The 11,919-nt window shown below is 45.4% G+C and overlaps 4 non-coding genes across 4 annotated transcripts; all 4 read left to right on the plus strand.

Moving 5' to 3' along the window:
• The first annotated feature begins 1,215 nt into the window (after positions 1-1,215).
• On the plus strand, positions 1,216-1,406 carry LOC142729011 (U2 spliceosomal RNA). Its single transcript, XR_012877921.1, has one exon. It is a non-coding gene; the product is annotated as a U2 spliceosomal RNA (small nuclear RNA).
• Positions 1,407-2,736: 1,330 nt separating this feature from the next.
• LOC142729012 (U2 spliceosomal RNA) lies at positions 2,737-2,927 on the plus strand. Its single transcript, XR_012877922.1, has one exon. It is a non-coding gene; the product is annotated as a U2 spliceosomal RNA (small nuclear RNA).
• Positions 2,928-9,276: 6,349 nt separating this feature from the next.
• Positions 9,277-9,466, plus strand: LOC142729044 (U2 spliceosomal RNA). Its single transcript, XR_012877948.1, has one exon. It is a non-coding gene; the product is annotated as a U2 spliceosomal RNA (small nuclear RNA).
• Positions 9,467-10,800: 1,334 nt separating this feature from the next.
• LOC142729013 (U2 spliceosomal RNA) lies at positions 10,801-10,991 on the plus strand. Its single transcript, XR_012877923.1, has one exon. It is a non-coding gene; the product is annotated as a U2 spliceosomal RNA (small nuclear RNA).
• The last annotated feature ends 928 nt before the right edge of the window (positions 10,992-11,919 follow it).

Below are 11,919 nucleotides of genomic sequence, written 5' to 3' on the forward strand. Positions count from 1 at the left end.
TGCATTTGTACAGTCATGTGTGATAATGAGCTCATTTATTAAATGCAATTAATTAATACATTGCCACCTCTTGTTGTGTGTGTGTGTGTGTGTGTGTGTGTGTGTGTGTGTGTGTGTGTGTGTGTGTGTGTGTGTCTTCTGTGTTTCTGTGTTTCCGGCATTTCACATTGGAACAGCTCATTCACCTTCCTTGTCTTCTCTCCGCCCTCCCTTTTAGGTAAGTTAAAGAGCTGCACCTGAGCCAGCCACTGATTGATGCAGCACCACAGTCAAATAGTGGAGTGGAGTGGAGTAGGGGAACAGCAAACAGCCATTAAAGCAGCCAGCCGCCTACCCGCCACAATGGACCTACCTGTGTACACTAGATGGATGTGATGGAATGTACTGTCGTCCCTACATTTCAAGAAGAAGTAAGAATTGCAGTTGCAACAAACCCTTGCTTGCCTACAAAGAGAGCAGCAATTTGGATTTGTTACTATGTTACCTGGAAGAATAACAAACTGTGCAAGGATGGAGGTTGTAGGAGCAAAGAGAAGTTGTCTGTAAAGTTGGTGGATGCCTATTTTCCATTTTGCAGTCCCTTGTCTCCCTCTTGTGGCCTCCTGGAGGCAAGTAGCTGTGCAAAAAAAAGACAGCCTGGCGGCCGGCTGTTGCAGTGTTGCCCTCTCAGGCAACACTGAGTGACTGACTGAGCCGCACCGTCTTATATAAAGTTCAGACGGAACTTTGCACGTGTCATAGTGGAGCCCTCAGGATTCCAGAGCCAGCTTTCTGACATCATAATGGGGCCTGCCTCAGAGATAAAAGCCTGGGCCCAGGCAGTGTTGGTCAGTGCTGCTCAGCAGGCAGCACCGGACTGGATTGGATTAAAGCTGATACAAGGTGTGAAGGAACAAGGGGTGGCTGTGGGCATGCACTTGCTGCCGCTGCCAGTGTTTATCTGCATGGCAGGAGGGCATTTGGGCGTTGCCAGGAAGGCGTTTTTATGTAGATTCCTCCTCCTCTTTCAGCACTGCATTGTGGTGCAAGCAAAAGAAGCAAATCCTGTCTGGCTTCCTCTCCGGCCTTTATTCACCTCCCTCCCGCTTAGTAGCTGTAAATGTGTGTGAGCCTGCAGGGCCCCATGGAATTGCCTAGGAGTAGGCTGAATCAATCGCTGCAAGGGGTGAACAGCAGTATTAGGCAGGCTCGGTCAACGGCCGGCCCATTCGGGTTATCGCTTCTCGGCCTTTTGGCTAAGATCAAGTGTAGTATCTGTTCTTATCAGTTTAATATCTGATACGTCCCCTATCTGGGGACCATATATTAAATGGATTTTTCGAACAGGGAGATGGAAATAGAGCTTGCTCTGTCCACTCCACGCATTGACCTGGTATTGCAGTATTTCCAGGACCGGTGCACCCTTCCCTTATGTGTTGACTAAAATCAGATTCCAAAAGTGCTATTTGTGTTTGCTATTGTTTTTGTCTTTCTGATGGGATCTCCCCTTTTAATCCCATTATTTCAACACCTGTTGGACAATGCATTTGTACAGTCATGTGTGATAATGAGCTCATTTATTAAATGCAATTAATTAATACATTGCCACCTCTTGTTGTGTGTGTGTGTGTGTGTGTGTGTGTGTGTGTGTGTGTGTGTGTGTGTGTGTGTGTGTGTCTTCTGTGTTTCTGTGTTTCCGGCATTTCACATTGGAACAGCTCATTCACCTTCCTTGTCTTCTCTCCGCCCTCCCTTTTAGGTAAGTTAAAGAGCTGCACCTGAGCCAGCCACTGATTGATGCAGCACCACAGTCAAATAGTGGAGTGGAGTGGAGTAGGGGAACAGCAAACAGCCATTAAAGCAGCCAGCCGCCTACCCGCCACAATGGACCTACCTGTGTACACTAGATGGATGTGATGGAATGTACTGTCGTCCCTACATTTCAAGAAGAAGTAAGAATTGCAGTTGCAACAAACCCTTGCTTGCCTACAAAGAGAGCAGCAATTTGGATTTGTTACTATGTTACCTGGAAGAATAACAAACTGTGCAAGGATGGAGGTTGTAGGAGCAAAGAGAAGTTGTCTGTAAAGTTGGTGGATGCCTATTTTCCATTTTGCAGTCCCTTGTCTCCCTCTTGTGGCCTCCTGGAGGCAAGTAGCTGTGCAAAAAAAAGACAGCCTGGCGGCCGGCTGTTGCAGTGTTGCCCTCTCAGGCAACACTGAGTGACTGACTGAGCCGCACCGTCTTATATAAAGTTCAGACGGAACTTTGCACGTGTCATAGTGGAGCCCTCAGGATTCCAGAGCCAGCTTTCTGACATCATAATGGGGCCTGCCTCAGAGATAAAAGCCTGGGCCCAGGCAGTGTTGGTCAGTGCTGCTCAGCAGGCAGCACCGGACTGGATTGGATTAAAGCTGATACAAGGTGTGAAGGAACAAGGGGTGGCTGTGGGCATGCACTTGCTGCCGCTGCCAGTGTTTATCTGCATGGCAGGAGGGCATTTGGGCGTTGCCAGGAAGGCGTTTTTATGTAGATTCCTCCTCCTCTTTCAGCACTGCATTGTGGTGCAAGCAAAAGAAGCAAATCCTGTCTGGCTTCCTCTCCGGCCTTTATTCACCTCCCTCCCGCTTAGTAGCTGTAAATGTGTGTGAGCCTGCAGGGCCCCATGGAATTGCCTAGGAGTAGGCTGAATCAATCGCTGCAAGGGGTGAACAGCAGTATTAGGCAGGCTCGGTCAACGGCCGGCCCATTCGGGTTATCGCTTCTCGGCCTTTTGGCTAAGATCAAGTGTAGTATCTGTTCTTATCAGTTTAATATCTGATACGTCCCCTATCTGGGGACCATATATTAAATGGATTTTTCGAACAGGGAGATGGAAATAGAGCTTGCTCTGTCCACTCCACGCATTGACCTGGTATTGCAGTATTTCCAGGACCGGTGCACCCTTCCCTTATGTGTTGACTAAAATCAGATTCCAAAAGTGCTATTTGTGTTTGCTATTGTTTTTGTCTTTCTGATGGGATCTCCCCTTTTAATCCCATTATTTCAACACCTGTTGGACAATGCATTTGTACAGTCATGTGTGATAATGAGCTCATTTATTAAATGCAATTAATTAATACATTGCCACCTCTTGTTGTGTGTGTGTGTGTGTGTGTGTGTGTGTGTGTGTGTGTGTGTGTGTGTGTGTGTGTGTGTGTCTTCTGTGTTTCTGTGTTTCCGGCATTTCACATTGGAACAGCTCATTCACCTTCCTTGTCTTCTCTCCGCCCTCCCTTTTAGGTAAGTTAAAGAGCTGCACCTGAGCCAGCCACTGATTGATGCAGCACCACAGTCAAATAGTGGAGTGGAGTGGAGTAGGGGAACAGCAAACAGCCATTAAAGCAGCCAGCCGCCTACCCGCCACAATGGACCTACCTGTGTACACTAGATGGATGTGATGGAATGTACTGTCGTCCCTACATTTCAAGAAGAAGTAAGAATTGCAGTTGCAACAAACCCTTGCTTGCCTACAAAGAGAGCAGCAATTTGGATTTGTTACTATGTTACCTGGAAGAATAACAAACTGTGCAAGGATGGAGGTTGTAGGAGCAAAGAGAAGTTGTCTGTAAAGTTGGTGGATGCCTATTTTCCATTTTGCAGTCCCTTGTCTCCCTCTTGTGGCCTCCTGGAGGCAAGTAGCTGTGCAAAAAAAAGACAGCCTGGCGGCCGGCTGTTGCAGTGTTGCCCTCTCAGGCAACACTGAGTGACTGACTGAGCCGCACCGTCTTATATAAAGTTCAGACGGAACTTTGCACGTGTCATAGTGGAGCCCTCAGGATTCCAGAGCCAGCTTTCTGACATCATAATGGGGCCTGCCTCAGAGATAAAAGCCTGGGCCCAGGCAGTGTTGGTCAGTGCTGCTCAGCAGGCAGCACCGGACTGGATTGGATTAAAGCTGATACAAGGTGTGAAGGAACAAGGGGTGGCTGTGGGCATGCACTTGCTGCCGCTGCCAGTGTTTATCTGCATGGCAGGAGGGCATTTGGGCGTTGCCAGGAAGGCGTTTTTATGTAGATTCCTCCTCCTCTTTCAGCACTGCATTGTGGTGCAAGCAAAAGAAGCAAATCCTGTCTGGCTTCCTCTCCGGCCTTTATTCACCTCCCTCCCGCTTAGTAGCTGTAAATGTGTGTGAGCCTGCAGGGCCCCATGGAATTGCCTAGGAGTAGGCTGAATCAATCGCTGCAAGGGGTGAACAGCAGTATTAGGCAGGCTCGGTCAACGGCCGGCCCATTCGGGTTATCGCTTCTCGGCCTTTTGGCTAAGCTCAAGTGGTTTAGCTGGGAGGTCCGTCTGAGTGTTCGCCCTTGGCCTTGTGGCATCGCTGGTCCGCCAGCTTAAGCCACCTGCTGCTTTAGGGGGTGATCCAGGAGACAGGGAAGGCGATCGGAGGACGAGGACAAGGAGGATTATGGCTGGACCGCCTAATGCACCCAATACAGTTCGGCTGTTTATCGCAGAGGAGAAGAGGACGTCGTATGGAATTTTGCATGTGCAACAGAAGGTGTTGGAAGGAATTCTGGGAATGGCACACGAATCGATCTTCTGTCTTCAGTCCTTTCCCCAGCAAGGATTCTTTGATGCAAGTTTTTCCACCGTGAGTGAAATGAGGACCTGCTACCTCCGGAGTCAGGAGAACCTTTCCCATCCAGAGCTGCAGGGAATTGATTTTGTCCCTTGTGAGACCAAGAAAAAGAGGATCCCGGTGGTAATCCACATGTACAATCCTTTTGTTGAGGATGAGGAGATCCAGGCATTTTTGGGTCGTTATTGTGCCTATGTCTCTGGTGTGGAGAAAAGGAAGAACATTCTTGGGACTTTTAATGGTATGAGGAGGGTTTGGGTGGAGCTGCGTCCAGACCCGAATGGGCATGATGGTCTGTGCCACCCTCCCCAGAACTTTGCTATTGGGAACAACAGAGGTTTCCTTCACTACCCTGGCCAGCCGGATTTTTGTAGGGTGTGCTACGCCTTTGGCCACACCCGGGAGAATTGTACCACTGGACAGGTATGCAGAAACTGTTACAAGCCTGGACATGAGACTGCCAATTGCGAGGAGGCACGTAAGTGTCACTTCTGCGGATCTGTGGAACACCTGGCCAGGCGGTGCCCTAAGGTGTATGGAGAGGTACAGAGGTCCTATGCCGGGGTCGTGAGAGGTGAGATTGCTGCCTCCGGTCCAACAGCGCCACCTGTGGTGGAGCCGGAGGTTCATGAGGCGGCTGTTGTGGAGGATGTTCCTGTTGCGGTGATGACGGAAGCTGTTGCAGTTCCGGACCTGTTGGTTGCTGAAGGGGAGGAGGCTCAAGCTCCATCTGAGTCCTCTGGAGATCCGGGGGAGATGCAGGTTGATAAATCCTCTCTGAAGCGCAAGGAACCAGAGAGCGTAGTTTCAACGCCATTGAGTGAGCGCATTGAGGAATTTTCCAGTCCGGGTGGGGGAGGGGGAGATTCATCGGCTGCGGTGGACTCTGACTCTTCTACCTCTTCTTTTGGGGCTGGCTACCTTGAGAGCGGTACTGTTACCAAGTTGGCGAAAACCATTCACTTCACAAGAGGTGTAGTGGGGAATAAGAAGGAGAATGTGGCTCGTACTGCTGCGGATGGGACTCCGACGAAACATAGAGGAAGGGGTGCTTTAAAGAAGTCGTGAGGCCCTGTGTTTGAATTGTTTTGACTTTCATTTATAAATAATGCATTTTGTTATAGGTTCCTTAAATGTCCGGAGTATCAGGACTGCAACAAGAAGAGCTGCAACTTTTGATTTTCTGTCGAATTATCATTTTGATGTTTTATGTTTGCAGGAGTGTTGTTTGCTGGAGGAACCTATAAATGCTACCTGGGCCTTGGGTCCTGCAATTTGGTCAGGATCCCAGGAAAGAAACGGGGGGGTGGGAATATTATTTAAAAGTAATGATTTTGTTGTGAAGAAGGTAATTCACATAGTTCAGGGGAGGGTTTTATTAGTTAATTTTGAGTATAGAGGTGCCTCTTGTAAAGTTATTAATGTCTATGCTCCGACTGGACGGAGAGAAAGAGCAGAGATGTTTGAGAAATTATATTTTTTCTTGGGGGGGAGGGAAAATTGTTTCCTTCTGGGAGACTTTAATTGTACAGTGAATGCAGGGGATAGGAGTAATGTTGGAGGGGGAGGTGATAGTGGGGTGGATAGTACTGGGAAACAATTAAATGAAATTGTGAGTTTATTTGAACTTAAGGATTGTTTTCGTGAAAAAAATGATGGTTCTTTTGGTTATACGTATTTTAGTAATACTGGAAATATATCGTCACGAATTGATTTTATTTTTTGTTCTAGGTCATTAACTGTTATGGACTTTAAAAGGAGGAGGATGCCGTTCACGGATCATGCGTGGATCGAATGTGTGGTTAAAAGTAACAGTACGTATGAATTTGGTAGGGGTGTATGGAAATTAAATGTGACATTGTTGGAGGATGAATGTGTTCGGGAGCAATATAGGAGATTGTTTGGGATGTGGCAATCAAAGAAAGGGGAGTTTTTTAGTGTGATTGACTGGTGGGAGTGGGTTAAAAGGGAAACAAAAAGGTTTTTTGTAAAAAAAGGGTGTGAAAGAGGAAGGAAAGAAATGGAGGAGTATGAGAGATGGCAAAAAAGATTGGAGTATTTGTATGAACTTAGACGGGTGGGTATGAATGTTGAAGGTGAGATTGAAGAAGCGCGTGATTATGTTAAAAGATGTTTGGAGGAAAAAGGTAAGAAAATTATTGCACAAGCTAGAGTGGAAGTAAGGGAAAAAGATGAGAAATGCACAAAGTTTTTCTTTAAAAAAGCTTTTAATAAAAAAAGTGGAATGGTGAGTGTGTTGAGAGAGGATGGTGTAGAAGTGTTTGGTAAAAATGAGATTCTGGATGAAGTATGGAAGTTTTATACGGATTTGTTTACTGAGAAGAAGCGTGATTGTTCATTAGAGCGTGAATGTTTGGGGTATGTGGATAAACAGTTGGATGAGATTGATCGGAGTTTTTTGAGTGAGGACATAAGGAAGAGTGAAGTAGAGGATGCAATGAATGGTATGAAGAAGGGGAAAGTAGCAGGGAGCGATGGTTTGCCTGTAGAATTTTATTGTGTATTTTGGGATATGATTGGTGATTATGTATGGGAAGTTTGTAAGGAAGTTTTGGAGAGAGGTAGGTTGTCAAAAAGTATGAGTGAAAGTGTGACGGTTCTTTTGTTTAAGAAGGGGGAGAAAAAGAGTTTAAAAAATTGGAGGCCGATAGCGCTCTTAAATTGCGATTACAAGATTATATCTAAGATTATTGCTAATAGATTGAGAAGTGTGATTGACTGTATGGTTGGTGAAGAACAAATGTGTGCAGTGCCTGACAGGAGGATTTCTGAATGTTTGCTGGGTTTGAGAGATGTGTTGTGGGACTGTAAGGATAGGAAACAAGGTGTGGCTGTGATTACGGTTGATTTTGAGAAGGCGTATGATAGAGTTGTGCATGATTTTATGTTCAAGATTTTGAGGAAAATGGGTGTACCAGAGAGAATGGTTGGATGGATTCAGTGTTTATACAGAGATATAGGGAGTAGAATCCAGGTGAATGGTTTTCTGAGTGAGAAAGTGAGGATTATGTCAGGAGTTCGTCAAGGGTGTCCATTGTCACCAATTTTATTTGTTTGTGTGATTGAACCGTTGTTGGGTATGTTTAGACGGGACAAGGTAATGCGGGGTGTAGAAATCCCTGGCAGTAAGGGGAGAGATGTGCGTGTGATTGGTTATATGGATGATGTCACGGTTGTGTGTAAATGTATGGCTGCTGTTAAGCGGGCTAAGTTGCTGATTGAATGTTTTTGTATGATGAGTGGGTTTAAGTTGAATGTGGATAAAAGTGGTTGTAAGTTTTTTGATGAATGGAAGGAAAATGACTTGTGTGGATGGCCAGTGAGACAAGGTGGGGTGGAAGTTCTGGGGGTGATTTTTGACAATGATTTGTATGGGAAAGAGAGTTGGGGGAGAGTTTTAGAACGGGTGAAAAATAAAACAAATTTTTGGTCTTTAAGGACTTTATCGATTGATGGGAGAGTTTTGGTGATTAAATCTGTGATTATTCCAATTCTGTTGTATATTAATTATGTTTTTCCTCCGCCTGACAGATGTCTGGCGAGAATCATCCGAGTAATTTTTTTGTTCCTTTGGAACTCAAAGATGGAGAAATTGAAGCGAGAGAAAGTGGTGAAGAGAAGAGTGAATGGTGGAAAAGGTCTGATGAATATTGAATGTTTTCTGGCGGTGAAGTATGTAAGTTTTTGTATGTCGATCAGTAAGAAGGAAAGTGTGTATGGTTGTATGGTGAAGTATTTGGCTGGAAGGGTGTTACTGAGATATAAATTAATGGTAAGGGATTTGAGGGAGCCAACAAGTTTTGGTACTCCATGGTTTTATATGAGGATTGATAGGTGCATTAGGAGGAACCACTTAGAGAATGTGACAGTGAATGATTGGTGTGAGAGCAAGAAAGTGATGAAAGTTTTGGAGTCAAGAGAGATGGTTGAATGTGTGGCTGGTTTGACTGAGAATGAGAGTAAAGCAGTGTGGAAGAATGTGCAAAGTAAAGAGTTAGTAAACAGGCAAAAGGATCTTGCTTGGATGACTGTGCATAGGTGTTTACCTACGCGCGAGTTTCAACGGAGAAGAAGGTTGGTAAACAGTGAGAACTGCCCCAGGGCAGGATGTGGTAGGTGTGAGAATTATGTTCATTTACTGTGGGAGTGTGAGTATGCTAAGAATGTATGGAAAGGGATGGGTAAATTGATCAAAGGTATAACTGGGGTTGAATTATTGACGTTTAATATGATGATGTTTGGGTTGTGTGGGGTGAATAGAGAGAAAGCTAGGTTGTTGTGGTTAATTGTAAATTGCGTAAAAGAAGTGTTATGGGATGTCAGGAATATCTTAGTTTTTAAACAAAAAGACGTTGAAGTGTATGAGTGTTTGGGCATGATCCGTGGACGTTTATTTCTGTATGTGTTATGTGACCGAAAAAGACTTGGCAGTGATGCCGAAGGAGTCTGGAAATACAAAAAATGGCGGTCATGGCTTATTAATTGAATTTAATGTGTTTTTTTCTTTTCTTATAAGAATGGGTTTTTTTGTTTTGTTTTGGGAGGATACAATGTATTTGTGTTTGTAATTTTGGATATTTCTCTTTTGAAATGATGGATGTATCTTTGAATATTTTGTTTTTGTACTTTTCATGACAAATGTATGAAATGTAATCTGACTTTATTTTCAATAAAAATTAAAAAAAAAAATCTGTTCTTATCAGTTTAATATCTGATACGTCCCCTATCTGGGGACCATATATTAAATGGATTTTTCGAACAGGGAGATGGAAATAGAGCTTGCTCTGTCCACTCCACGCATTGACCTGGTATTGCAGTATTTCCAGGACCGGTGCACCCTTCCCTTATGTGTTGACTAAAATCAGATTCCAAAAGTGCTATTTGTGTTTGCTATTGTTTTTGTCTTTCTGATGGGATCTCCCCTTTTAATCCCATTATTTCAACACCTGTTGGACAATGCATTTGTACAGTCATGTGTGATAATGAGCTCATTTATTAAATGCAATTAATTAATACATTGCCACCTCTTGTTGTGTGTGTGTGTGTGTGTGTGTGTGTGTGTGTGTGTGTGTGTGTGTGTGTGTGTGTGTGTGTGTCTTCTGTGTTTCTGTGTTTCCGGCATTTCACATTGGAACAGCTCATTCACCTTCCTTGTCTTCTCTCCGCCCTCCCTTTTAGGTAAGTTAAAGAGCTGCACCTGAGCCAGCCACTGATTGATGCAGCACCACAGTCAAATAGTGGAGTGGAGTGGAGTAGGGGAACAGCAAACAGCCATTAAAGCAGCCAGCCGCCTACCCGCCACAATGGACCTACCTGTGTACACTAGATGGATGTGATGGAATGTACTGTCGTCCCTACATTTCAAGAAGAAGTAAGAATTGCAGTTGCAACAAACCCTTGCTTGCCTACAAAGAGAGCAGCAATTTGGATTTGTTACTATGTTACCTGGAAGAATAACAAACTGTGCAAGGATGGAGGTTGTAGGAGCAAAGAGAAGTTGTCTGTAAAGTTGGTGGATGCCTATTTTCCATTTTGCAGTCCCTTGTCTCCCTCTTGTGGCCTCCTGGAGGCAAGTAGCTGTGCAAAAAAAAGACAGCCTGGCGGCCGGCTGTTGCAGTGTTGCCCTCTCAGGCAACACTGAGTGACTGACTGAGCCGCACCGTCTTATATAAAGTTCAGACGGAACTTTGCACGTGTCATAGTGGAGCCCTCAGGATTCCAGAGCCAGCTTTCTGACATCATAATGGGGCCTGCCTCAGAGATAAAAGCCTGGGCCCAGGCAGTGTTGGTCAGTGCTGCTCAGCAGGCAGCACCGGACTGGATTGGATTAAAGCTGATACAAGGTGTGAAGGAACAAGGGGTGGCTGTGGGCATGCACTTGCTGCCGCTGCCAGTGTTTATCTGCATGGCAGGAGGGCATTTGGGCGTTGCCAGGAAGGCGTTTTTATGTAGATTCCTCCTCCTCTTTCAGCACTGCATTGTGGTGCAAGCAAAAGAAGCAAATCCTGTCTGGCTTCCTCTCCGGCCTTTATTCACCTCCCTCCCGCTTAGTAGCTGTAAATGTGTGTGAGCCTGCAGGGCCCCATGGAATTGCCTAGGAGTAGGCTGAATCAATCGCTGCAAGGGGTGAACAGCAGTATTAGGCAGGCTCGGTCAACGGCCGGCCCATTCGGGTTATCGCTTCTCGGCCTTTTGGCTAAGATCAAGTGTAGTATCTGTTCTTATCAGTTTAATATCTGATACGTCCCCTATCTGGGGACCATATATTAAATGGATTTTTCGAACAGGGAGATGGAAATAGAGCTTGCTCTGTCCACTCCACGCATTGACCTGGTATTGCAGTATTTCCAGGACCGGTGCACCCTTCCCTTATGTGTTGACTAAAATCAGATTCCAAAAGTGCTATTTGTGTTTGCTATTGTTTTTGTCTTTCTGATGGGATCTCCCCTTTTAATCCCATTATTTCAACACCTGTTGGACAATGCATTTGTACAGTCATGTGTGATAATGAGCTCATTTATTAAATGCAATTAATTAATACATTGCCACCTCTTGTTGTGTGTGTGTGTGTGTGTGTGTGTGTGTGTGTGTGTGTGTGTGTGTGTGTGTGTGTGTGTGTGTCTTCTGTGTTTCTGTGTTTCCGGCATTTCACATTGGAACAGCTCATTCACCTTCCTTGTCTTCTCTCCGCCCTCCCTTTTAGGTAAGTTAAAGAGCTGCACCTGAGCCAGCCACTGATTGATGCAGCACCACAGTCAAATAGTGGAGTGGAGTGGAGTAGGGGAACAGCAAACAGCCATTAAAGCAGCCAGCCGCCTACCCGCCACAATGGACCTACCTGTGTACACTAGATGGATGTGATGGAATGTACTGTCGTCCCTACATTTCAAGAAGAAGTAAGAATTGCAGTTGCAACAAACCCTTGCTTGCCTACAAAGAGAGCAGCAATTTGGATTTGTTACTATGTTACCTGGAAGAATAACAAACTGTGCAAGGATGGAGGTTGTAGGAGCAAAGAGAAGTTGTCTGTAAAGTTGGTGGATGCCTATTTTCCATTTTGCAGTCCCTTGTCTCCCTCTTGTGGCCTCCTGGAGGCAAGTAGCTGTGCAAAAAAAAGACAGCCTGGCGGCCGGCTGTTGCAGTGTTGCCCTCTCAGGCAACACTGAGTGACTGACTGAGCCGCACCGTCTTATATAAAGTTCAGACGGAACTTTGCACGTGTCATAGTGGAGCCCTCAGGATTCCAGAGCCAGCTTTCTGACATCATAATGGGGCCTGCCTCAGAGATAAAAGCC

This window comes from Rhinoderma darwinii, unplaced genomic scaffold (assembly GCF_050947455.1).
Source record: "Rhinoderma darwinii isolate aRhiDar2 unplaced genomic scaffold, aRhiDar2.hap1 Scaffold_704, whole genome shotgun sequence".
Classification (NCBI taxonomy): domain Eukaryota; kingdom Metazoa; phylum Chordata; class Amphibia; order Anura; family Rhinodermatidae; genus Rhinoderma; species Rhinoderma darwinii.